The sequence below is a fragment of the Sitophilus oryzae genome, unplaced genomic scaffold (genome assembly GCF_002938485.1).
Source record: "Sitophilus oryzae breed Bouriz unplaced genomic scaffold, Soryzae_2.0 scaffold_1440_pilon_pilon, whole genome shotgun sequence".
NCBI lineage: Eukaryota > Metazoa > Arthropoda > Insecta > Coleoptera > Curculionidae > Sitophilus > Sitophilus oryzae.
In genome coordinates, this window is record NW_022146105.1 from 2,037,980 (window position 1) to 2,065,472 (window position 27,493).

General features: G+C 31.6%; 1 protein-coding gene across 2 annotated transcripts in view; it reads right to left on the minus strand.

Annotated features, from left to right (window-relative positions):
* LOC115876746 (E3 ubiquitin-protein ligase RNF220-like) overlaps positions 1–27,493 on the minus strand; it is a 103,650-nt gene that overhangs the window by 2,766 nt on the left and 73,391 nt on the right. The window lies entirely within an intron of this gene.

Sequence of the window (27,493 nt, forward strand, 5' to 3'; positions counted from 1 at the left end):
AAATTGGTCAAAGAATGCCTAGAAAAGCTGAACAAATTAGGCAAAGAAAATAAAGTCCTCCTACTCTGGGTGCCAGCCCACCAAGGCACAGAAGACGCTGTCTCTTCAATGAACACCTCAGTAGATTGAAGCTAAAAAACAAAGAAATGCAGATGATCAACAATCGTGGTTGTCAATGATACAAACACTGTTTGAAATATCGATTTGTTTTTCTATCCAGTGCACTGAACTACTGAGAAAGATTAATAGTCGAATGCAAAACGCTTTTTGATTGATACTAATTTATTCGAGGACATCGAAACATTAAGTTTGGGGGTGTCGACAGTCGACGCGAATTTCAACTGGAGACGGAAAAAGCGAGCGATAGCGCAACGGCAATTAAAGACCAGTCCGAAAGGGCATGATAAATGGTCAGCCGAAACATGCAGGCGCTTATACTGTCTCGTTTTACAAATCCCGGAAAGGATTTACACGGTTTGGAGGTGTGTGAACACCCCCTTACGCTCAGTCAGCCGACAGAGACATATTTTAGTCGGGTTGGTTCAGCGGAAAGCATCGCTTATTTAAATATTTTTGCACCAAGCAAAAGAAAATATATAAAACTGTCAGACATAGAATATTTTTCGTATAGACAAAGAATATATTTCGATTTTTTATTGAATTTTTCCACTTCTATTATCAACATCGCCTTGTATCTTTCCTCCATGTATCCTTTCCTTCTTTTTAAGACCTCAGACTAAATTTAACTTATGCAATGTCAGATGGTAGTATAATAATTTGACTAATGTGTTCCAATGACCAGGAACCATGATCATCAAGATTAACGATTTAAAAAAAATATGTGGTTTTCGAAGTATAAATGTAAAACACATAAATACATATATGTCAGTGACACAAATATTTACTATGGTAGTCAGGGCCGTTCCTGGCGAGCAACATTTTGGGGGCGCAAAATCGAAGTGTCAATCAGTACTTTGTAACAAAAAACCGATACGCTTTCTTGTTAATAAACAAATACTTAAACATACATCATAGGATAAAGTTTGCTTAGCGTCTTTTTTGCGTTAGTCGCACCGAATAAACAAGTCTAGGGCAATCTGTCGGCAAATCAGTACATGTATATTATTTATATATTTTTCATTTTATTGATTTTATGGAAAGCACTGTTCATTAAAATGTTGTATCCTATATTAAGGGCTTGTTTCTCTCTACAATTTTCTGTCTCACAATATACCGTTTGTGTCGGGGAAGGGATCATAGTATCATAGTTGTCGATTTTCGAAAGAAATCAGTACATGTATATTATTTCGTATATCTTTCATTTTATTGATTTTATGGAAAGCACTGTTCATTAAAATGTTGTATCGTATGTTATAGGGCTTGTTTCTCTCTACAATTTCCTGTCTCACAATGTACCGTTTGTGTCCGGGAAGGGTTCATAGTTTCATAGTTGTCGATTTTCGAAAGAAATCAGTACATGCATATTATTTCCGATTTTTGGTTTATTGTTTTTATGTATTTCATATAAAATGGGTCAGTTTTTTTCTTTAGGGTACTATTTTTGTTACTAAATATTTTTGTGGTTTTGTTTGTTTTCTTTATTTAATAAATGTTTTTTTACTTTAATTAGAATAGTTTTTTTTACATTTCCAATTACCTACATATTGCTCGTTTGTCGCAGAATATAAATTCTTTAAATTTTTGAGATTAAGATTAAAATATATAATTGATTTAAATATAAAAAGGGCGCACCAAAGAATGCTGCACGTAGGCGCCAGATACCACAGGAACGGGCCCGCTGGTAGTACAAAACTACGTATAGTAGTTCTATGTCCACGGAACATTGGAACACCCTGTATAAGCGAGGGACCCCTGTATTAAATTCATATAATCGAAAAAAATGGTTTAGAACGTCATTTCTACGTTTCCAACATACAATTTTTTACAAATTTTGAATATATGAACCGTATGGAAAATTCTTCACTGCTCATACTCCATTTTCGTATAAAATACTTTGTGTCTCATTGGTCTGCGAACTTTATGTGACAGTTAGCGAAACTGACAAGTGTACGAAGTTATTTTCGGCAAGGGGAGCTGGGGGAGGGAGAATGGGGAACGTTTCATAGTCCATCTGCACTGACTGGCGAGGTTCCGTCTTATTGTTACGTCAAGAAAGAGCGGCCAAGACAGCCGAGATAGCTTATACATCGTGAAATAAATAAAATCTTGAGCGTTTCAGCTTTTTATTAATGGCAGACTCCTTCTTCTCTTCGCTCAGCCATTTAAAACATTGTTATTTTTACGAGGCAGAAGTACAGGGGCGTAGCTGCTTTTGTTTTTCGATTTTGCTTCAGATTAAACCCCAATTATACATAAATGTTGTATCAAATAGAAATTAAAGATATTGACCAAATAAGTGATCAAATCAAAAATAACATTCTACTTACAAAGAGTATAAAAATACTTTTAAGTTAAGTTTCTTATAATACATTTCTGCATTTTAAGTAAAATATACACTCACCGGTAAGAAAAACCGGCACCTTAAAATTTTGATGTTTTTTTAGGATTAATATATATTTTGTTCTAGTGGGCCAATTTTGATTATTGTTTAAGCAATATCTAGCCAAATTATTTGATTTTTTAGTATCTCTTTCTAAATTAAAAACAAAAGTTCCCATCTGTCAATTATATGAGGGAAAACAAAATGTTGATATTTTGGTGAAAGTTTGAAACATCCTGTGGAATATGTTAAGATAGAAAGGAATTTAATTTTTTTTTTCATCTAGATACATCCTTTCTCGATAGTTTGTTTTTTGGATCATCTCAATAGCTTAATTTTTGTTGGAAATATTCGCTTTTGAAGAAGACACTATCATACCTAATTGTATTATTTTGATTCTACTATATTTTAAATACAAAATAAATTTTCTACGGCACTGGAAAGGTTACAAATTGCGATTTTTAGTACAGCTTATTGAAAATACGTCTATATTTTTACTTTTTAACTTGTCACTATGTATGGTGCTAATACGTTTTTCGTCAAAAGTTACGACCTCTTTTTAGAGCCACATAAGATTTCGTTTTGTACGAATAACATTAAAAACCTTTTCTAGTAGGGATGACATATATTTTTTGTGACATTGAAAACAAAATACAACAATGTATAATGTTTGATGCACAATTTACATATATGTAATTTAGAGAGGCTAAGTTTTAGCTGCAGATTTGTGGAACATTATATTGCACTTATTCCTGAACATTACATATAAAGGATTCCCCTTGTTTTACGCGGTTTCGCTTATACGCGATTTTAATAATTCCATATTCGACAGGAAGGGTTTACGCCAATGACTAAAGAATCCAGGGACAAATAACACCCGAGAACAAATTGTGACGATGTCACCAAACAGTGCCGTGGGACATATTTTTCTTAACCTAGCTGTTTGTTTTGACTACGCCTATGGTGTATCATCCTCATTAATTACGAAAAAAACGCATTAAAATGTTAACAAAAGGTACAAAACTAGTATCGACGTATAGCACATATCAAGTACATATAGATGTTAATTGAAATTGAAGAATAATTATCGAATTCAATAAGAAAACGCTAAAAAGTTGGAGTGGACTGTTTATTTACCTATGAAAAGTAACTCCTGGCTCTTTCTTATCGCTGCTGCTTTTACACTTGGAAGCTGAACAACTAATCACCATTGTAATAAAGTTTATACAAAGTTTACTACACACAAACTATTAAAAATCGCTAAAATTGTCGCTGGTGACCAAATGACGACTCACTGTTTGCCACCAAAACAAAAAAAAAGGTCACAAATTTTGCTGCAGCCCGTATAGGGGCGTTACATGTCCTTATATTGTTTAGTCATTGGTTTACGCAGACGTAATTCAATACAAGAAAAAAATCAAGAGTTGTCGAGTTGTAACATACGATGAGAAAGGGCAGTATATAGAATAAACCAACCTAAAATTGTCCCACATTAGTCTTGTTAAATTAAGGTGTCGATATATTTATATATTTTTTGGATGACTCTACTCCCAAGATTCCCTAATATTTGTGTTTAATATATCCCTGCAATAAATGAGGGACTATTTTTTCCGGGTAATGTTGATTTTTTCCGCGTTTTTTTGCTGGTTAAATGCAAATGATGACGCGAAGGGCAGCCACATGGTCCGCTCGGTATATTTGCCGGGGGTGTAAATTTCGGGGGCTGATGGCTTAAGCCGGCTCTGATTTACGCGCGCCCAGCAATTAACACGGTTAGCTGGCTAATCCCGTGAATGATGTCGGCCGCTTCCACGTTGACGAATGCCAGTTGGGGCCGGGACCTTCAGTCCTCAGCTCTACGGGGCTAAGTACACTGTCAAATCCTTAAATTTAATGCTTAAGTTAGCTGTATTTACTGCTGCACTTCCTTTTTTCTTAGATTTGCCATTTCTGGAAATCGTATCCTAAGCATTTTGTCTGTGGTTTCAGGTACAGTAATCAAAAGTGTGTCGTTAATTGTGTGTTAATGCTTGTGTCTCATATATTTTCTGCTCCAGTTCTTTTTTTCTTAGATAGGAAATTTACAGAAACAAAGATCACTACACACAACATATTATTAAAAATCGCTAAAATTGTCGCTGGTGACGAGGTGGTAACTCATCCGCTTGACTCATCCGTAGGCTCCAATATGATGGCGTCTAACGTAACAAATTCTGCTGCAGCCCGTATATGGGCTTTACCCGTGCTATTGGGCCTAAGACACTTGAAGAAATTTCTCAGAACTTACGACCGCGACAAACCAAAGATTTTCCTTCATTTAAGTTATTAAGGACAATCTTCGGATTATCACGGGGTTTTTAACAGGACACTGTCTTCAGTAGATTGAAGCTAAGAAACAATGTCTTAATGGCGAATGCAGATTCTGTTGGGAAAATGGGGAAACACCTTATCACTGAGTGCATCGAGATACTGTTTTTTTTTTCAAAGCCCTGAGACTGTTTGATATATTTGAAGAATTTGAAGATGATTGACTTTATTGAAGAATTTTTACGTACTTTTTAAATATAAATGTCCTAAGTTCTATGGATGTTGTACAGTTCTCTCTATGTTGCACTTGTTCAAAATACGCCTATATTTAAATAAAAATACTATATGTATTTATAGGTATATGTTTACCACTTTAGCAATCGAAAAACGTGAAGTAATACGTTTCTTTTTCGAATCCTCTTTTCGAGCGTGAGAAATCCCCCGGCAGTACAGTTTGAAATATTCAAAACAAATAAATCTATAGGTAACGGATCGAAGAGTTTTGCAAAAAGGGAATTCGGCAATCGGCTCACGCACTTCCCTAACTCTGGCAATCTTTGAGCCAGCGTGCCCAGCTGCCCTTCGGAAACCTTGTTAGCCCTATAAATCCCACTGTCATTTTTTCCAAAGATTATCCCACTGTCCACAAAAGCCACTTATAATCGTACGCCTTTTTATGAACATATAAAACTTATGCCCTCCTATATTGCCTTTTTTATTGCTAGAAAGCGGGGAGTATTTGTTGGGTATATAGAAATACCTCCTCAAACAATATTTTTTCCTATAACTACTAATTAAAGGATTTTATACCTATTTTTTTAACAATATATCCAGATTTTGGAGTATAATGAGTACTGTAGCATTTTCTACTTAGTGAATGTGATTTATTTAGACTAATTACACGGTTTTGCGTAATTAGGAGAGTAGAAAGGGTTCTAAAGGCAGTAAATGTGGCTCAATAACGATTTTAATAAGAATATTTTCGGTGCCGAGTCTCCAAAGAAGATAATATCGAGGCGTTTACAAGTTAAAGTGGTCGCAGCTTAAAATCCTTTAAAGGGATTCACTCAGTGTTTATAGCGGATTTAATTAATTAATTTAAACGGTCTTTCAGCCTTTTTGGAACAGTTATGAGATACTTTAGATTATCGGAATCGTAAGACTTGCACAGGGAGGCACCAGGAAGTATTTCCGCAAGATTGAGTGCTTGTTTAACATTAATGATCATTTATGTAAATACTCTTTTAAAACCCATTCAACATCTTTTTATTATTTAACTTAATTACTTGTTTTTAGACCTTAATCATATCGAATATTTTTCAGCCTATTAAAAGTTCCTTCTGTGATCATACGATTGAATTTTGTGCAAAAATTATTTTACTCCAATTTAATCCAAAAAAAAAAATATTTATTAGCCAATCTGTAGCAATCCTTATAACCACCCTATTAACTGAACATGTAAATGTGCGAATTTTGCACTGCGAAAATTTAAATAAGTTAATATGGATCAGGAACAAAGTTGGCCACGAAACACCGGAATGGAAGTGTTCTTTTGCAAAGGGTAAATTAGATATTAATAGGAAGTTGACCGCTGTCCAGAAGAAGCGAACTACGGTTATAGGGTAGGAAACTTTGTTAATATCTTGTTTTACCGCTAGTCGTGACAAGAAAATGAAAAGGACACAGCTTTGCAGACCGATGAGTTTAATATGTGATAACACACTGTCTTAAAACTTTCCACCAGTTGTTATAACGGTGTTTTCTTCTCGGATATTCTCTGAATTTACTACTTTTCTTTTATTAATGTCTAGAATTTCTTGTAAAAAACTTTTTCAAAATTCCATTCCATCTAATGATAGGATGGAAGTAATGTTTATATGATTTTTGTTATAAAGACATTCACGAAGAAAATTGCCTATTGAAAATCTTCTGTAGGTATTTAATCCAAACGAGTTGGTTTTATTAAAATTAGATGACCAACATGACTTTCACCATGGAGAATTTAAAAAAAATTGTCGCCTGGACGATTAGACCGTGTTATTTATGTAAATGCTCTGAATAATTCATGTCATAAGACAAGTGTTAACAATAAATTGATCTAAAAGACCGACAAGGCATATCAGGCTTATTTACGTATTAGGATATCAAATGCCAAATTTGCTGTAGGTATAATATGTATACGGGACGCGCACTTGAAAAAGTCAGTTAGGCAGCTTGACAAATTAGGTAGAACGGATATTAGAGCTCTAATCAATAGCCAAACAAAAAAGTGTCAATTAATCCAGAGATACAGTAATGTAAGAGGAATTGGATTATCGCCTATTTTGTTCGATATTTTTTCGTTAATTAAGTGTTGTAATATAAAATCCGACAAGGTCCGCTGCTCTTGCCTCTAATATGAGTACAATTTTTTTGAGATTAAACCCGAATGAACCCACCTGTTACGTAGATATATATTTATTTCAGACAGATTATTCATAATCTGACTGGTAAAAAGCAATCTGACAGCACGAATATAAGATCGTAGCATATGGTTACTACCGTGATAGCGAATGATTTATTTATTATTAGGTGATACGACAAATAAATAACAGATGGAAAAGGAATTACGAAATACCCCACGATCCTAAAATCGGTATCGAAGTGGCAATTTTAAATATATTATACAGGGTGTTTCAAAAAACATGTGCCATCTCCCGTGGGGAGATTCCTCGCGTAAAAATAGGATTTATTTTTCGTATCAACATAAGTCCGATTCTGCTTTGTTTCGTAGCTACTGGGTGTTAAAGTTTTAATATTTTTTCGATTTATTATAATTTTCTTCTAAAAGAAAAAAATATAGTAGAAGTTACTATAAATACGACATATTTTAAAGCTAAAAAATTGTCAACATATTCACCAGGGACGTGCATATGGGTTATCACTGGAATATTTTCCCAAAAAAATCATGTACGCCACTGACTTTTTTCTCTTGTTAGCGAAATAGTATAAGCCATAGACTTAAAATAAAATATAGACTGAGCATCTCATTCATAAATAGCTGGAACATGCGGTCAGACACTGTCTTGTTATTGTTGTGTTATTGTTTTAGGTTATAACGAGTGCGACACGAGCGATAGATAGGTTGTCTCTGTCGTAACGGTCGTTCCCTGACGACTCTGCCGAGAAACACAACACTGTCTTTCGTTTCTCAAGTACACCTGAACTCTCCGTATCATAGCCGGGTATTTTTTTTATTTTAATGAAGCTATAATTAAATTAAAAATATATCGTATTTAAACTTTTTATATTTTATTAAGATTTAGGACAGGTTTTTTAAATAAAAGTTTAGAAAAAAAACAATTTAGAGTCCAAAAGGATAAAAATAATAAAATACACGTTATAGAAGAAATTTTATAATCGAAATTAGGTAATTTTTGAAATTAATAATAAATTATTAATTTTAGTTAAACATTACAACTCCTAATATTAATCAAAACAGGATCTATTCACAGATATAATAGAATCGGCGACAGGAGAGAAAAAAAATATGATTGTTGTAATTTTTTTTTTCTGGTTAAGTGATGTCTTATTATGTAAATTAGAAAACATAAATCTGTTCCATTAAAGCAAGGAAGGTGATAGGAAGTGGATAAAATAAAAACTACATTTATTTAACTCGGTACTGTCTTTATTATACCGGGTGCGTCTCAAAAGTGGCTCATCCCCATAATTTTTTATATTTTCAAATAAAAAACAAGATTTAGTATGTTAGTATATGAAATAAATTAGGATTGATTGACGCATTCAATTGTTTATGGTCGCTTCCTGTTTCACCGGAAATGACTATAACTTTTAATTTTTAAACGGCACCCTCGGTATATTTCTACTTTATTCGATAGAAAATGACACTCTGAATAGAATAATATATCATATGTCAACTTTTGACATTTTCGCATATGGTTTAATTGTAATTGTAACACGCGGTTGACATAGCGACAATTTGACTCGAAATACCAAGTGTGTGGTATCAATATATTCATAAAAAATGCTTTTCCAAATATGCTAATGAGTAACCCTTGTTCCATTTGAAAAAATTGACATATGTATGATTAAAAATACGATTTGTACATCTTTTAACCGGCCTAGACAAGACACGAAACCTATTAGACCATCAAAACTATTTTTCCAAAGGCTCCTTGATTAAAACTTAGTGGATTGAAAAAAAATTGGATTGAAATTTAAAATAGGATATGTTTTTAAGCGACAATGTCAAAAGTTGACATATGATATGTCATTCTATTCAGAGTGTCATTTTTTATCGAATAAAGTAGCAATATACCGAGGTGCCTTTAAAATCGAAAGATGTAATCATTTCGGTGAAACAGGAAGAGACCAAAACAGTTGAATACGTCAATAAATCCTAATTTATGTCATATACCTACTAACATACAAATCTGTTTTTTATCTGAAAAAATAAAAAAGTTATAGGGTTGAGCCACTTTTGAGACGACCCGGTATATTAAAAAATATTGTTTCATAATCATATAATATAATATCATTTTAAAATTCTTGTATAATTCTTGTATGTTATTTTAGATTCTGAAGATAATTTTAGAATAAACCGGAATATATTGTTAATAAAAACATTATTAATTATTAACAGGGTTATAATTATGATTTTGTTACAATGTAAGTAAGTAAATAATGTAATGTAGAAGAAAAAATTCAGATTTTACATTTTACAAAAATATTATCTAAATAAGCGCCTTTCTACAACAACGCCACTGACTGCCAATGGGTAAATTGAGAGTTGCCTACCGGTCAAAAGTTGTTTCAAGACTTAAATGGATTATTTAAAAGTCAAATTTCTTACAAATTTGGCACTGGCGAACCATATTTTATAGTTTTTGAACAGAAAAAGTCAATAAAATAAACACTTAAGGACTACAAGCTAAGAAAATGCGTTAATACAGCCGGGGAGATAGCGGCAACAAAGCTTTACCGCACACGTGCGACACGTACTACAAGGTAATAAATGAATGAATAGGCTCCCTCGCCTCTAATCGGTGTTGTCATATTGTAAAGAACTTATCCTTATTAAACAGTATCCGACTTATAATTTAGTAGTATAAGGACTATTTAATACATCTATGGAATATTAAAACCTACTTTATTAAACTGTAGTATTAATATCTCAATATATGTGTATAACAAGAAAAAAAATATTGATAATATTAAAGACGTGACAACATAGGCTGGATGAGGAAGGCTCGGTCGACTGTACCCAGAAGTAAACATGTGTACAAAAAAGGTTGTTTGTCCGCGTTGAGATGTAAATAGTGTAGTCTATATTTTATTTTAAGTCTATGGTATAAGCAGTTTAAAGCCGATTAAAAGTTGTCTCTTGATATTTTGTCGACTTCGGCCTTTACGAATGAGATAAACGCAATTTTATTAATTTGCCTTGATCCAAGTCTAATAGCAACCTTTAAAAAAATTTAATATCATTAACTTGCGAAAGTTTTAAGTAAGGACTCATTGATTCCTCATCAAAAAATATGAAAAAAAGTTCCTGTAAACATGATTATGGAAACAGCATAGTTTTAGAGATACAGGATGTTAAAACTTTTTAAAATTAGGTTTTTTGTAATTATCTTAAATACCATTATCTTTTATTTTAAATTGCTGTAAGTTGGACTAATAGTAATAATATTTAATAATAAATTAGGTAAAATATATAATTTATTAATTTTATTTTTATTTTAATTTTATTAATTATGATTAATAAAATTGCGTTTATCTCATCAATCAGACCGAATTCGACAAAATATCAAAAGATAACTTTTATTTAGCCTTAAACGGCCTACACAATTTTGATACCAAAAGAAATAAGTCAGTGGCGCACATGTTTTTTTGAGAAATACTCCAGTGATAATCCACACGACGTCCCTGATGAATTTATCGACACTTTTTAGCTTTAAAATATGTAGCACTTATAGTAACTTTTACCCTTAAAATTTCATTCGAAACGCTAAGTATTTGGAAGAAAATTATAATAAATCGAAAAAATATTAAGACTTTAACACCCTGTAGCTACGAAACAAAGCAGAATCGGACCTATGTTGATATGAAAAATAAATCTTATTTTTACGTGAAGAATGCCCCCAGGAGAGATGGCATATGTTTTTTGAAACACCCCGTATACAGGGCGATAATTTGTAGCGATGGGAACTATCGAATGAATTAGACTATCGAATGGTTAATGAATGAATGATTTCAACTATCGAATGGTTTTATTCGAATAAAATCATTCATTCATTTGTATACTAAAGCATATGTGACAACCTCGCCGTGCGACTAAATGATTATCGTTGAGCCACGACTATCGAATGCTTTTGATAAATGAAATTTAGTATTCGTTTGATTTTTGTATGCGTCAGTGGCATTATTAGTCCTTCCAAATTTTTATAACTTCGCCGTATAAATACTGTGCTATTTTTGCGTTTATTAAAATAGTTAAAATACTAAAATAGTAGTTATTTTTTAATTTTATTTATTGACGATTATTGTGCATGTGCAGGTGGTCATAAATTTTCCGAAAATTTGTGTGGTTTTCCGTAGTCCGATATTTCAATTATTTAATTTTATATGGTATATGGTCTATTTTTAATGGGAAATTTTGAGAAGTAACAATTTTTAGAGATGAGATGAACTTACAATTAATTTTAAAAATACATATTTGTATTTTAGATGTTTTAATAATATGAATTAGTTGAACTTAATAATCATATTTAAGTAATGTGGTTAAGTAAATGGGGTTATCGAACTCAAACTATGGGATGAGAAAAAAATTAAAATGAAAGTTTTACACGTGCCAATTTAAAAAAAAGTTAACGATGTTTGTATTTTGTTTATGCTAATTCTCTTACATGTAGTTTTTGCGAAGAAATATTTCATTTATTTTTAAAGTAAATGCCAGTAAAAGTAAATATAATTTTTAAATAGTAATATAAAGCACCTAATATAAATAATTTTGATTTCTAATTTTTATTTATATTTTCCTTCCGATACACTGCATGCTTAGAATATTAATAAATGTTTATATTTCATGATTTTAAAATTTGTTGTTAATATAACAAATTAGTTCTGTAATTATTATTATTTAATAAACCAACGTTGCCACACACAAAAATTTAGAGACTATATTATTTTTAAATAGGATCTAATATAAATAATTTTGACATCTAATTTGTTGTTTATATTTTGCTACTACTTAAAAAATATTTATATTAAATGATTTTAAATTTTGTTGTTAATAGGTATAACAAATTATTACTGTTATTATTATTTATTAAACCAGTCTTTGCTTAAAAACATTAAAAATAATTTTCCTACATCCAAAATAACAAGTATTATCGCAGTGTAACAACAGAATATTAATAAAAAAAATGCAGAATATATAGACATACTATCTCTAACTAACTAAAGCCAAACAATAATATTCTTTGCTAATATCAACTAATACCAAAATATGGCAACAGCGCCCTTCATAATGTATTTTCTGTGTAAATACTAGCACCTCAATAAAAAAAAATAATTTGTCCTTATCTGTATCTGACTCCGCAAAAAATCAAAGATGCCAGCTTCTTTCATAGCATTGCCACCGACCGCTGTCGGGTTTTTCAGAAAGAAACCTACGTCGCGTCGCCGGGCGACAACTAAAATTCAGTTAATATTTTATTATAATTGATCCTGACGAATAAATGAATTTCATAAATGAATGAATTTTATAAATGAATGGTTTTTGCTGCCGAATTACTAGAATACAATATTTCAAGGCAGATGACGGATCTATTCGATAATTTTTATTCGAATAGTTTTCAACGAATGTTTTCTTACTAACTATCGAATTATTCGAATGAATTGCAACTATCGAATGTTTCGATAGTATTCATTCGATAGTTCCCACTACTAATAATTTGAACAGATTTCACAAAATTTTTTGTATATTTTCGAAAAAAAAAATTTTCTAATAAATTAGGTGGAAGAAATATCAAGGTAACTTTCCCGGTGTTTTAATATGTGCCTTTTCTCTTCAGAAGTATTTTCTTTGAAATATCATATACGTGCAAGATGAAGTATAATCCGTTTTGATCCCCCAAAATTAATTTTCTTCAATTAAGAGTGGCACGATTTATTAACGAACGGCAAGGAACGAAGGTGAAACAATAATAACGGCAATAACAACTAATAAAATACCTACTTAGCTTGTTAAATGAAATATCCTAGGCGGTAGCGGTTTAATATGGTGTTTGGCGGTGTATATAAATCTGTGACCGTCTAAGGTAATGCCGTTATGGCTGAGGGGCCGCTATACGTATAACCACATAATCTCTCATAAGGGTGACACAAGCCCCTGACAACTTTGCTACCCGGGGGAGCATTTTATGAACATTTTGCTGTTCAAATCTTCCCGAAAAATTGCACGGCTATTTTTTATATTTTATTAAACGATAAAACTTCGCAAATATTCAACCCATTTGTCCAGCAATAATGTAGCTATCATCACAATCTTGTTTTTGTTTACATAACAAGTATTTTTGTACCATTCGTGATAATCTTACAGAAAACCAATAAGTCTATACTTAGTTTCTCATCTGATCTGAGTTGTCTACAGTTAGGTTATATTTACAAGAGTATCATCAGCAAGAAGGCTTAAGCAGTGCCTTCTATTAAAAGATCACCCTACGGGCGAGATTTATGACGTCACGCTAGTTAGATATAACGGATTAATAAATATGTTGTAGAATACAGGGAAAACATAATTATTCCTCAGATTTTTGGTTTGTATTTTAAAAATGATATAGTTTAAATGAAATATACATAATATACAGTTAATAACTACAACATATATACCTATTTATAGTAATAAATACTTTGGCAAATAAACTATGAACCATACAAATGCAGCAAATGTTTTACAATGTACAAATAATGTATAGGTACATAAGATAATGGGTAAAATGTAAATATATTTTAAATTTTGGGGTTTGAAAATCGATCTAATTTAACAAAAAAACATTTAATATCTACTAATAGTGATGTATTATTTGCATTCACAAAATTTATATGTATATTTTGCAAGTATCAATGTTCGAAAAATTATATTTACAAATAATACAATATTATCTAAAAAAAGGCGTCAGCGATGGCTATGAAATGAAGATCGCTGGCATTTTATATGTTAAATTATTCTAAAATTTTTGATTTTCTTGGGATTTTAGGTTCAGGGAAAAACGCTGATTAAGTTTTCATTTGGGTTTTTCATTATTTTATTTGGTTTAAAAAAAACGTTTCGGCTAACTATAGCCTTCACAGTGTTGTCATCATGAGAAAAATAGTGTCGAATATAATCCAAAAATTACATACAATATAATTCACACCTCATAATGTTTACTGCAATTAATAAACTAATATAAACTTATCAAAAGATGACCACATATTTTTTAAAATTATTATTCTTAACACTAAAATTATCTACATTGACTATGGAGTACGCAGTAAACATTATGTGCGTGGTGTGAATATTTTATATGCAATTTTGGATTATATTCGACACTATTTTTTTTCATATGACACAACACTGATGGAGGCTATAATGTTAGCCGAACCGTTTTTTTAAACCAAATAAAAATAATGAAAAACCAAATGAAAAATCAATCAGCGCTTTTTCCCGAACCTAAATTCCAAGAAAATCAAAAAATTTAGAATATTTAGAATCAAGGTTCAAGAATATCAAATTTTCCAAGATTGTAAAATTCTAGTTAATTATTTTATGTACAGTTATTTAGGGAATGTCATCGATGTTCATTTCCAAGCCAACTAGACGCCGATTTTTTTTCGATGATACGGTATAATTCTTACGTAAAATGTAAATAACATTAGACCAATTAAAACAAAGAAATATGAATTTCTTAGTATTTTTAGTAATACCTTTATTCTTAAAACTTAATTTTGTATTATGCAAATATACCAATTTTATTGTTATTTTATTCATATTGTATTCAGCCATCACTTAAATATTTGATATTAATTTGGTATTATAAATAATCAGTACTATTCATTAAAAATTACTGAACAAATATATGTTATGCTTAACATACATTATATATTATCAAACAAAACACATTCTTCTTTTAAACTGTATCAGTCTTGTCTTTACAAAAAATCTTTTTAAAATTTGAACTCAAAATAATAATCTTTTCATGATCTCTAATACACATATTCTTTATTTTTCCCTAGTTCATAATACCTACTTACGTGTTTGAATCTATCGAAGCTGAACCAAGCAACACTTGGAGTGGAGATTCCACAATATGAATAAAATAAACATAATTGTCCAGTTTTCATTAATACCATCATGGGAGAATATTATTTTAAATTTATTAAAGATATTTTCAATAAAATTCTCTTGATTTATAACTCGTACCCACTTTTCTTGCTCTTCCGGACACTTTAGGCTGCCTAGTATAATAACTATCCTTTCCACCAGGAACACAACAAAGATGAGGCATAGCACCAATAACACACTCCACTTAAGCTTTATTGATAAATTGTTAGAGTCTTAAAAACACACACAAAAATCACGATAAGTAAAAATGTATGGGCACTTTTAGGTTAAATCACTTGCACAACGTGTAATTTTTAAAATTTCTATTTTTTATGCGAAACCGAGAGTGACCATATATCTGGTAGTAGTTTATGTCACTTCAACACCAAAATAATTAGTTTTTTGCACTACAATAATAAATAATACCAAAAATCAAAGAGTTAAAACCAAAAATCAACCGACAAAATATGAAACGGAATCTAACCCAATATCTAAGTATGTACAGCTGATGAAGTAAACAAAAGTCCGCCCGTAGGCTGATCTTTTAATAGAAGGCACTGGCTTAAGATATCGAGAGATAAGAATTAATATAATATTATTAAATAATGAATCTACAGCCTAAAATTATTTAATTTGAATCAGTACTTATAAGTAAAGAACAGAAGTAATACTAAGCTAACAAGTCACAATAGATGTTAAGACAAAAGGGCATAAAGAAGAGGCTAGGAACGGCTGTTCCCAAACTTCCGACTTGCTACAAAATGAATTAAGTTTGTCGATTACAACCCTCCATATAGAGTTAGTGCTGTAACTGATGGGGTATTTCGAGACAAGTGGTGTCCTTAGTTTAAGGTCAGAATAAATCCATACAGCCTTTATTATAATTATTATTATAATAAGCAACTTAATATTTCTTAATACTATACTGACTGATATACCGGGTGCGTCTCAAAAGTGGCTCACTCCTATAATTTTTTTTATTTTTTCAGATAAAAAATCGAGATTTGGTATGTTAGTATATGATATAAATTAGGATTGATTGACGTATTCAATTGTCTTCGGTCACTTGCTGTTTCGCCGGAAACGACTACAAGTTTTGATGTTTAAATGGCACCCTCGGTATTTTGTTACTTTATTCGATAGAAAATGACACTCTGTATAGAATGACATATCATATGTCAACTTTTGAGATTTTCGAATATGGTGTATTTGAAATTGCAACATGCGATTCATAACGACAATTTGACTCGAAATATCAAGTGTGTGGTACCAAATTGTTCGTAAAAAATGCTTTTTCCAAATATTCTAATGAGCCACCTTCGTTCCATTTGAAAAAATTGAGCTATGATTAAAAATATGATTTGGGCATCTTTTAACCGTCCAGGACAAGACTCTAAAAACATTAGATGATCAGATCTATTTTTTCAAGGACCCTTGATTCAAAATTAGTGTTTTTAACACAACCATGGCACTCTAGATTGAAATTTAAAATACAATTTTGTTTTAAGCGAAAATGTCAAAAGTTGACATATGATATGTCAATCTATTCAGGTCATTTTCGATCGAATAAAGTAAAAAAATACCGAGGGTGCCAAGAAAAGTGTGAAAAGAATTCAATATGTCAGTCAATCCTAATTTATGTCATATACTAACATACGAAATCTCGTTTTTTTATCTGAAAAAATAAAATAGTTAAAGGGGTGAGCCGCTTTTGAGACGCACCCGGTAGGTATACTTTAACTGGGAATTACATTTTTAAGCTATTATACTTTAAACTCTGTTCTTTTTTAATAATGAAGAAATACATTATTTTATGTGATGAATTATTGATTCTATGTATTCAAATACTTAATATTGAAAAAACCAAGTTATAAATTCGAAAAATTCAAATAAGGTTTTCCAATTTGATTATTTTTGAGTGTAGTAAAGGTAATGAAGTACTTACGGGGCAACGAAAAGAAAGAATAAACAAAAAAGAGCTAAGATGCAAAAATATATCAAGCCTGGATCTGTTTATCCGTTGGAAAGCCGTGAAATATATTAGCATTTGTCATTTTAATAGTCCTGAGGGGCAGATTGGTGGATTTTCGTTTGAAAGATCGACAAGACCCGCATGTTTGCGGCACCTGCGGGTCTTTCCCTATAAGAACCCCTACTTTTTCTTTTGGCTTACGTTTTTACGCCTAAAAGAAAAACAAAATTCAATTTATTCCAACCCATTCACAGCAGCTTCGGTTATTCGATTCTCAATAGTTTTTATTACTTTAAATTGATAGATTAAATTGGTTATATTAGTTTTTGGAGTCAATTATCCTGACTAGACTGTAGTTATGTAATAATAATTAAAAATAGTACCGTTGGTTGAGGAAATAAGAAGATGCATGGGCGATTTTGTGGCACAAAACCTGTCCGAGATATAGCTGGCGTTACCGTCAGTCTGTCCGAGAATTCCGAGATTTAGTTTAGCTTTGCGCTGCTGCGCGCTGCTGTAGCGTTGTTTATAGCGCAGCGGATAAAGAATACTGTACCGTAGTTCTGCTTTTAGTCGACAGAGTGAGTGGTTGCCGGAGACGGTGTTGCCAGAACTACTGATTAATCCGTTGATTTATGGATTTTGGGTAGGGTACGTTAATAATAGGGATTTCCTATCATTAAATAATTTTATATGATTAAACAAAGAACGGTGTCAGAGTTGGCTTGGAAATGAAGATCGCTGTTATTTCATATGTAAAATATTATGGTAAGTGTCAATAATCGTCATTTCCAAGCCAACTAAACTCAAATCACTATTGAAAAACTCACATCTGTGCCTATATGTAAGATAATATTCCGAATATCCGCAAAACCGTTAAAAATTTTGAAATACAATTTCTTTTAATTTATTTATTATTATATTATATTTTTATATATCTTAAACTATCAAAACATATTTAATAATGTTTTGGGATTATGTAAAGTGATTAGAAAAAGAAAGTCAAAAATGCAATAATATACAGGATGTTCAAAAAAGATCATCACGATTCACCCTTTTGAAAAACCCACCAACTTTTTGTGCCACCCTGTAGAACATAAAATATTTTCCTGAAATACGTCCTAATACATACTTTAGGTCTGCATTTAAAGAAAATGAAAGTTTTTTATTACAGGAGCTACAAATGCCCGACGCAATTTTTTGAAAAATTTTTTGGAATTTTTTTTAGTTAAAAAACATAATTTCGTGATAATATGGCAACATAGGTATTAGATTAAATTAACAAGAAGGAAAATCCAGAAAAGATACAGTGGTTCTCAAAATTTTACCAAAAAATATTTTTTTTTTAGTTTGGCCTTATTTGAAACACGATAAAGAGAAAATATGTTTCTTTTATCGAGATCTACCACCCTTTAAAATACTTTCACTTATTTCTGGGACACCCTGTATAATGTAAATAATAATGTTGAAAAGCTCTACAGAGCCCATTTTTGTTATTACTGGTATGTACTTTAAGAGCCCATTTTTGTTATCACTGGTATTTTTTCATACTGTCTGTGAGGGTATATAAGTATATAATATAAAAATATTTTATATTTTTTTACTCTTTCTTGACAAAAAAGAAAATTATATTTACTATCTTAAGGACCCATAATTTAACAGACTCACACAATTCCTAAGGATTAGTATAGGTTAAAGCAATCGATAAGCATTCGAAAGTGTAAATCAAGGGAGTTAACAAGGACCGTATTGGAATTTCAGGTATGAAGGTACCAAACTCTTGTTTTATACGCTTAAGGGTGGTTAACCAAAAGTCGTTAAGCCCCATTCGGTATGAGTGGGGTTCAGGGAATTAAAGCAGCTCAACAGGGAATATGTGTCAGGAATAGGGTAAAACCCAATTAGAAAATCAGGAATTTCAATTTTGTTTCACCTAGAAAACATAATCACGCATTTTTCCGCTATAAAATGATTAATGAAGACATTAAATTTATATATTCTCATATCGCATTTGTTTAATGGTAACGAGTACTGTCATTTATGCATTTATATTTGTTTGATATGAATTTTTAAATATGCATCAAATATAAAGATAGATTTTATTACTTTTTTATTACTGCTTGTTTGAGGTATATCGTTTATTTTTTATTCCTTTTTTGATAACAAAAAAGTGCTTGTCTATTTAGAATCATAAAAAATAAATTAAGTTACAAATATTTTGCTGCTAATTTTAGTTTTGTTGTTAAATATAGTTATAACATTATGAAAATTTCAGCTTGTGAAAAGCTTCAATTACATTTTTGGACCATTGTTTTTGGGCTATTTTTGATGATGGTTAAAACTTCCCCTATAACTAATACTGTACTCCTAAGACCACAATGGCCTATATTTCCTTATTCTACGCTTTTTAATTAGCAAATAACAGCAGTTTTAACAAAATTGGTTAATTTTCATGACTAAGAAATGCGAATTTTTGGCTATCCTGTATTTTATTCGTAAAACTGAAAGAACGAATAAGAATAATTTTGTTATGTTTTGGCGTTGAAAATAAACATATATGTCTGGATAAAATATAAAGAAAAGGAAGAACAAATAACTACTAATCCATGCACGCATTGAGAGATAAATAAAACTAAATCCATTGAAAAATATAACAAATGGTGGATATAAAAGTAGATGGGATTGTTTCCAGCGGTTTTGAGACTATCCTCAAAAGCAATGGAGTGCGGTCCATTTCCTCTCACAGCACCGAACGCTCTCACATATTCTCATATTCGCACATACTAGGCTAAGTCCCCTCTAAAATATCAGGGTTATATTATTCTTACCCCGTCTATTCTGAATATTTTATAACATTTTTTGACGCCCTTGTTCCTGTGTGTCTTAGCTTTAACTAGAAACTCTTCATCGAGATTTTATTACGGTCTCTTTTACAACCCATTGTTAAAAATATAGTGTATATATTCATAGAATTTAGAAATACATAATTACATTCAGTACCTACTATCAAATTAGATTGCAAATTACATTTATGGTTAACACAGTTGACTATAGTTGATTATTTTTGATCATTAATATTTTATGATTATTACGGAACTTTCAGGAAATTTTATGTATTTTTTGAAAATCCAATTATATAACGGTTTAAGTGCTTTCGTTTTGTAGGAAGATAATAGTTTCTGATTCTGCGTTGTTTAATTAACTAGTAACAGTAATTTTATACAGGGAGTGTATATGGAAAAAGGTCCAAAAATATCCAATTTTTGGCTATTTTTTTCATATTTTCAAAGGTCTTAGAAAGATAGTAACCATAGTCCTAAAATTATGAAAATATCAGTATTTGGAGGAAATTTTATGTAGATTTAAAATATATATTAAAGGCTTAAGTACCTTGGTTTTGTGCGGAAATTAGTTTTTTGGACCCTTGATCTTGAGCTATTCTTGATAATGGTTAAAACGCCCCCTACATCTATTACTGTATTCTTAAGAGTACAATGGCCTATATTATCTTATTCTGTACCTTTTACTTAGTAAATAACAGCAGTTTTAATAAAATCAGTGATATGAAGAAAATTTTCACGACTATGTATTGAAAAAAGTCGAAAAAATGCCATTTTTGGCAATTTTTTGCACATTTTCAAAGGCCTTAGAAACATAGTAAATATAGTTATAAAATTATGAAAATTTCAGCATATGTAGGAACTTTTATGTAGATTCAGAACATATACACATTTAAAGGCTTAGATAACTTGGCTTTGTGGGAAAATTCATTTCTTGAACCCTTGTTTTTTTTGAGGCAGTTAAAACGTCCCTTTTATGGCCTATATTTTCTTATGCTACGCCTTTTAATTAGTAAATAACAGCAGTTTTAACAAAATCGGAGATATGACAAAAATCGCCAATTTTACCGCATGATTTTTTTTCCTTGCATAATATTAGTGCATAATAGTCATATTATGCACTAATATTATGCAAGGAAAAAAAATCATGCGGTATTTCAAGGGCCTTATTCTAAATGGACGTTTCCAAATAAATTAAGTTCAAGCCTTTAACAAGGCGATCTGTCGTCAGAAATTTTGGGGGGCATTTTCCAAACAGATTAAGGAAATGAATATCAGGTTAGTGTAGATTAACATGTCCCATAAATAACAGGGCCGAAGGTGCAGAAAAAACCTTCCGGGACGAAGGCACAATTAGTTTCTGAGATCTCGAAAGGGCAAACGCTCCCACCCTTCCTGGTCGGCCTATGATAATTTGTTAAAACCAAAGGATTGGTGTGCGAATTCGTAATACATAAATGTGTTTAACTTCAATATGTTATTTATTTAAATATCAACATTTATTTTATATTTTTTACCTGAGAATATATCTTCTTCGTTTGTTTGTCTGAGAGAGGTTTTTTTGGCAAATATCACCTAATTTTTCATCTGGCAAAAAAATAGTGTAAACATGTGGGAAAATTAGATTAATTCAAAGTAAAACATGTTTCCAGCCTCTTAAAATATGCCGAAATCTGATACAATTCCTCTGAATATTATATTATTTATTATTGTTATAAGTATAGAAAACCGAGATTAGGGGAGGGACGAGGTGGTCGAGACGAAAACTAAAATGCTTCACGTAATTGATGGACGCCCCTTGGATGGTGTTTAATCTTTTCGTTTTCTTTAACTTGACAAAATATTTCCTGTAATTTGCGGGCGAAAAAGGAGAAGAACCGACTGACTATATCGCGTTAGGGGAGTCAAGCGCAAGGGAGGAAATGAGACAGCCAAGGGCCCAAGGTACGAATTTTCCGATCCCGAACCACTGTGGCAGAAAAATGAAAAGCCAAATCCGGTTACAGTCCCAATTTTCACCAGGCACTGTATCAACCGTGTTTTTCCACATTTAATATCAGTTCAAAGAAACTATTTAGTGCGTGTTATTACTTCTGTTATTAGAAATGAATTGATCGTCAGTAATCAACAGTAAAATCAGTAAACAAATTATTAAAGCCAGATATATCTATATTTATTGAATTACTAAAACACATATAATATACACCCATGAAAATGTTAAATTCTGATTTCTATTATTAAGTAACTAAATTGGTCAAAGAATGCCTAGAGAAGGTGAACAAATTAGGCAAAGAAAATAAAGGCTCATACTCTACCAGCCCACCAAGGGATAGAAGGTAATAAAAAAGCAAACGATCTAGCCTGACAAGGAGCAACCACTCCAATAACTGGACCAGAACCGTTCTGCTTCCCAAGTGGAAACCAACTTAAAGCGGATCTCAAGAACCTGGAAGGTTCCATCCGTAACCTGGAATGGGAATCCTCCAACGGTCTAAGACACTTGAAGAAATTTCTCAGAACCTACAACCGAGAGAAATCAAAGATTTTAGAAGTAAGGACAATCTTTGGATTGCCACAGGGTTTTTTTCTCCTCAATGAACACCTCAGTAGATTGAAGCTGAGAAACAATGGCGAATTCTGATTCTATGGGGAAAAATGGGGGAGACGGCAAATATGTGCCATAAACGTTGATACGACTGATATCGGAGATGGAGAAATAACCTCGGTAAAAACGTCTCAGATACTGACTTTTATCAAAGCCTTGAGACGATAGATTCCAGAAGTACTTCTTTGCAGTGTGTAATCTAACAAATGAATGTTGCCAGCCAAACTGATAAATCATATTTCTAATCAAATTCGCGATAGGTTTGTTATAAATGTTACCCCCTGTATATGAAAACATGTGTAAAACAAGCAGGTTTGTAACATTAACGTTACACCCCGATTTGGGGGGTGTAAAATCTGCGTTTTCATGCAGTGTACGTGCGCGACCACGTGTGCAAGTCATTAGGAATATTACAAGCTATTCCGCGTTGCCACATCCCCACGTTCTAGCCTTAATTCTACCCTGTTTCGGTCGTCCAAACTTTTTTTATAAACCTTATAACTTAGAATTTCTCTCAGTTTCGAAGAATATACAATTATTCGGGGGAAAATAGTATAGAAATTAAATATATTTTACTGAAGTACTGTTGTAGAGAGTTTATTCAGTTTTAGGGGTGGCTATGAATAAAGTCAAAGGGCTTGGCAACAGGGCAGGGATAGGAAAATACGACAAAGCGTCACATGGAGGCAGACTGCGAACTTCGATGAGCCTAATTTGCTCCATGGATCTGCGACATCATTAGCAGGATTGACATCTCGCACTCTTGATGACAAAAGCCTAAACGCACACTCCTCCTAGTTTTCCGCAAATATTGTGCCCTTCTGTATAATATATTTTAACCTTTTGTTATTTCTTTTCAGTATTATTAGAATTTTAGGAACTATAAGAACTGTGTCAGATAAAACTGTTATTCTGTTTTTAACAGGGTTTGATTTTTCTAAAAATCTTGCTCATGGTGCAGTAATCAAGCATAATATGTCGAAATATAACATATGTCAAAATTTGCACAACCTATAATAAAACTGAAATGGACTACAATGGCCTATGTTTTCTTATTTTACGCCATTTAATTAGCAAATAACAGCAGTTTCATGGCTATTTGAAAATGGTATGGAAAAAAGTCGAAAAATGCTAATTTTTGGCTATTTTTTACACATTTTCAAAGGCCTTAAAAAAGTAATAACCATAGCCATAAAATTATGAAAATTTTAGCATTTGTTGGAAATTTTATGTAGATTCAGAATATATACACCTTTAAATGCTGAGTTACCTTGGTTTTGTGAAAAAATAATTTTTTGGACCCTTGTTTTTCAACTATTTTGATCGAGGTTAAAACGTCTCCTACATCCATTACAGTTCTCTTAAGACTAAGATAGCCTATATTTTCTTATTCTACGCCTTTTATTTAGTAAATAGCAGCAGTTCTAACAAAACGGGTGACATGAAGAAAATTGCCAATTTTCATGAGTATATGTATGGAATATGTACAGGGTGGGTCAAATTCGACGCTTTTGAATGGAAACACCCTTTTTAGGAGATAGACATAAACTAATATCGGTGTCTGGAGCTCAATTTTTGTCATAAACATGACGGTGAAAACCGCATATCGATATCTGTTACCGTTTCGGAGTTACGGGGTGTTTTTCAAAAATATGCGTTTTTAACAAATCGCTGTAACTTTTTTGCTACGGAAAATTTTGTTTTTGTGAAAACATTTCCAAAGCATCTTTTTATGTAGAATTTAATGGTTTAAGTATATATTTTTTTAAATTAATAATTTAAGAATTATTATCAACAGAAAATTTGATTTTTTATATGGGACACTGCTGTATATTTTTAATTTATTGAAAAGAATTTAAAATCACCTTTGCAAAAATATAACACACTTGATATTTTGCTCGATACCTCTTCGAGATATAGAGTATATAAAAATTCGCCCGCTTTAAATAAGTAGGCTTTGAACGGCACCGGCTGTAATGCAAAAAAAATTTAGCTGTGAGCATCAATTAAAACGAAAATAATATTTGCTATGAGAGATGCAGAATTTTATAACAATTAAAAATATATTTAACCAACATCAACACATTTAAACTATATCTAATAACAATAAAAATAAACAGCAAACCAAGACATGAGATTTTGCTACAGGTTTTCGACATATCGAACATTTCTCGCGGAATTCATTAACTCACTGGGGGTGAAAGATACCCTCTCATAACTGCTAAGTATTTCTAATTCTTGTCTAGATTATACGGAAGAATAAGGAACCTTTATTCTTCCGCAAATATATCCATAGGACATAGGATTAGATCAATGGGCACTAAGTCAGGCGGCCTCAACGGCCAACGGCTGGGATCTTGGTTAGCTATTCAATTATTCTTGAAATTGGCTGCAAAAATTTGCTGATAACTTCAGCGTTCAGACGCGGTGGGTCGTCTTACTGGAAAAATATGTTTTCTGGTTCCATTAAGGGCATATCATCAATAAGGGGTCCAAAGCCTACTAGTTAAAAGTGGCGAACTTTTAAAAATTCTGTATTTCGATTTATTTTTCTTTTGGAAAGGTAATTTTAAATTCTTTTCAGTTAATTAAAAATATACAGGGTGTCCCAAATAAAAAATCAATTTTTCTGTTGTTAACTCTTAAATTATTAATTTTAAAAAAATTATACTTAAATCATTAAATTCTACGTAAAAAGGTGCTTTGGAAATGTTTTCATAGAAATACAAAATTTTCCATAGCAAAAAAGTTACAGCGATTTATTAAAAATGCACATTTTTGAAAAACACCCCGTAACTCCGAAACGGTAACAGATATTGACGTGCGGTTTTCACCATCATGTTTTTGATGAAAATTGAGCTCCAGACACCGATATTAGTTTTCGTCTATTTCCTATAGAAAAGGGTGTTTCCATTTTAAAGCGTCGAATTTGACCCACCCTGTACAGCCTCGTATGTAAGCCTTTAAAGGCTTAACAGCCCTTGTTATTTCACTTGTTGTTCTTGGAAAAGTTATGTTTATATACCAATTGCACCATTGTAATTATTCTAGAGAAAATTCGTCCTATTTAAATGGGAGACAGAGACAGCACTGAGTCAAAAGCGACAAGGAATGCAAAGACTAACGCATTCCGCTCGTTTTCATATTGTTTTATATCGTTAATTTATCGTGGGGCATTGTTGGAGATGTCACAAATTTAAATTCGCCGGCCCTGCGCTCACAATGCTTTCACATTTGTTTAACTAGCCAGATTTCGCTCATTATTTTAGTGAAAAGCGTCCGCTTCAAACAGAAACATTTTTTTTTCGTTTAAATATTGTTTGCACAACTTGAAAAATGATTGTGTTTATTAACAATTTTATATATTTAATTATAAAAAGAGAATAGTACACATAATATTTGTAAAAAAATATATTTATATAGGGTGAAACTGAATACGTGCGAAAAAAAATCAGGAGATCACAGAAATATATATATAGTGTGATATATAAAGTGTGGCCCAAAATCACAGTATAATTCAAAATTTAAGCCACATTTTTACATTTTAACTTATACAGGGCGAGTCTTAAATTACTGCAAATATTTTTAGGGGTAGTACATTTCGACTCTAGTATCACGATACGATTATGATACCTTTTTCTCGCAATTTTTTTTTTGAATGAAAAGAGTAAAGAATTTCTCAAAATTTCAGCAAAAAATAATTTTTTGAAAATTTTCAAAGTAAAATAACTCGGTAATTTTGGATTTACTTGAAAAAGTAAAAAGAAAATATTTTTGTTTTATCGAGATATGAACATTTTTGCACTTATTTAAGACTCACCCTGTATTTCTTTTATCGAGATCTACCCTGAAAAGCACTGAAAATGTCTGCATTTATATAAGACTTATAGATAAGAAAAAGTAAATATATTTCTTTAAATCCAAAACATTCAGTTTTAAGACACACTGTATACGTATATCATTATTGATTTTTAAAATACTTATTCGCAAGCTAGGGAGACGGAAATTAGACAATGAACAGAGATGATAACAGTTAGGTAATAGCTTTGTCACTACCGTTCGAGACGCAGTGATGTTATTTTGGTTTGTAAGTTTTGGTTATGGTGAGAAAGAATGTTATTTAAGGTAAAGTAAATAAATGTTTCCTCACTATTTAATTAATGTTAACTAAAACATATTATATTTTCTTTTTCTGTTGCAATATTCTGTGCTAAAGTTTTTCCTGATTTATTTCATCCAAGTTATACATTGTATAAAGGCGGACTCTCACGATCCGTATACTTGACAAACATTTGTTAAGGCGGACTTTCACGACTCGTGTACTTGTACAAACATTTGTTATTCGCATATACTTGCCATATCGTATGAGCAGTTTATTTGTGCCATTTGCCGTCGCGGACGCTCCGCTCCATCTGAAAGCGGTGTAAGCGCCAAGCTTGTTGCAAAAAAATGTTGTTTACAAAGACAGTAAATACTTGCCGAGTACGCGAATATTGGCGTACTTGCCAAGTACACGAGTCGTCAGAATCCGTCTTTACATGTGATAATGCCGCTTTATTTCATACAAAAAAAAATTTTTGCTAAAATTTTGAGAACCACTGGATCTTTTCTGGATTTTCTTTCTTGTAAATTTAATCTACTACTTATGTTGCCATATTATCAACAAATTATATTTTTTAACTTAAAAAATTTCCAATTTTTTTTCAAATAATTCCAAATTTAAAAAAAAATTCGCGAAAGAAACCTCATAATCGTGTTTTTGGGGTCGAAATATACTACCCCTAAAAATATTTGCACTTATTTAAGACTCACCCTGTATAGTAAATACATATGTTTTATGAAGAATAATTCTACAAGTGTGTTTGTGTGTCAAAAATACAAATAAATTGCTGATGAT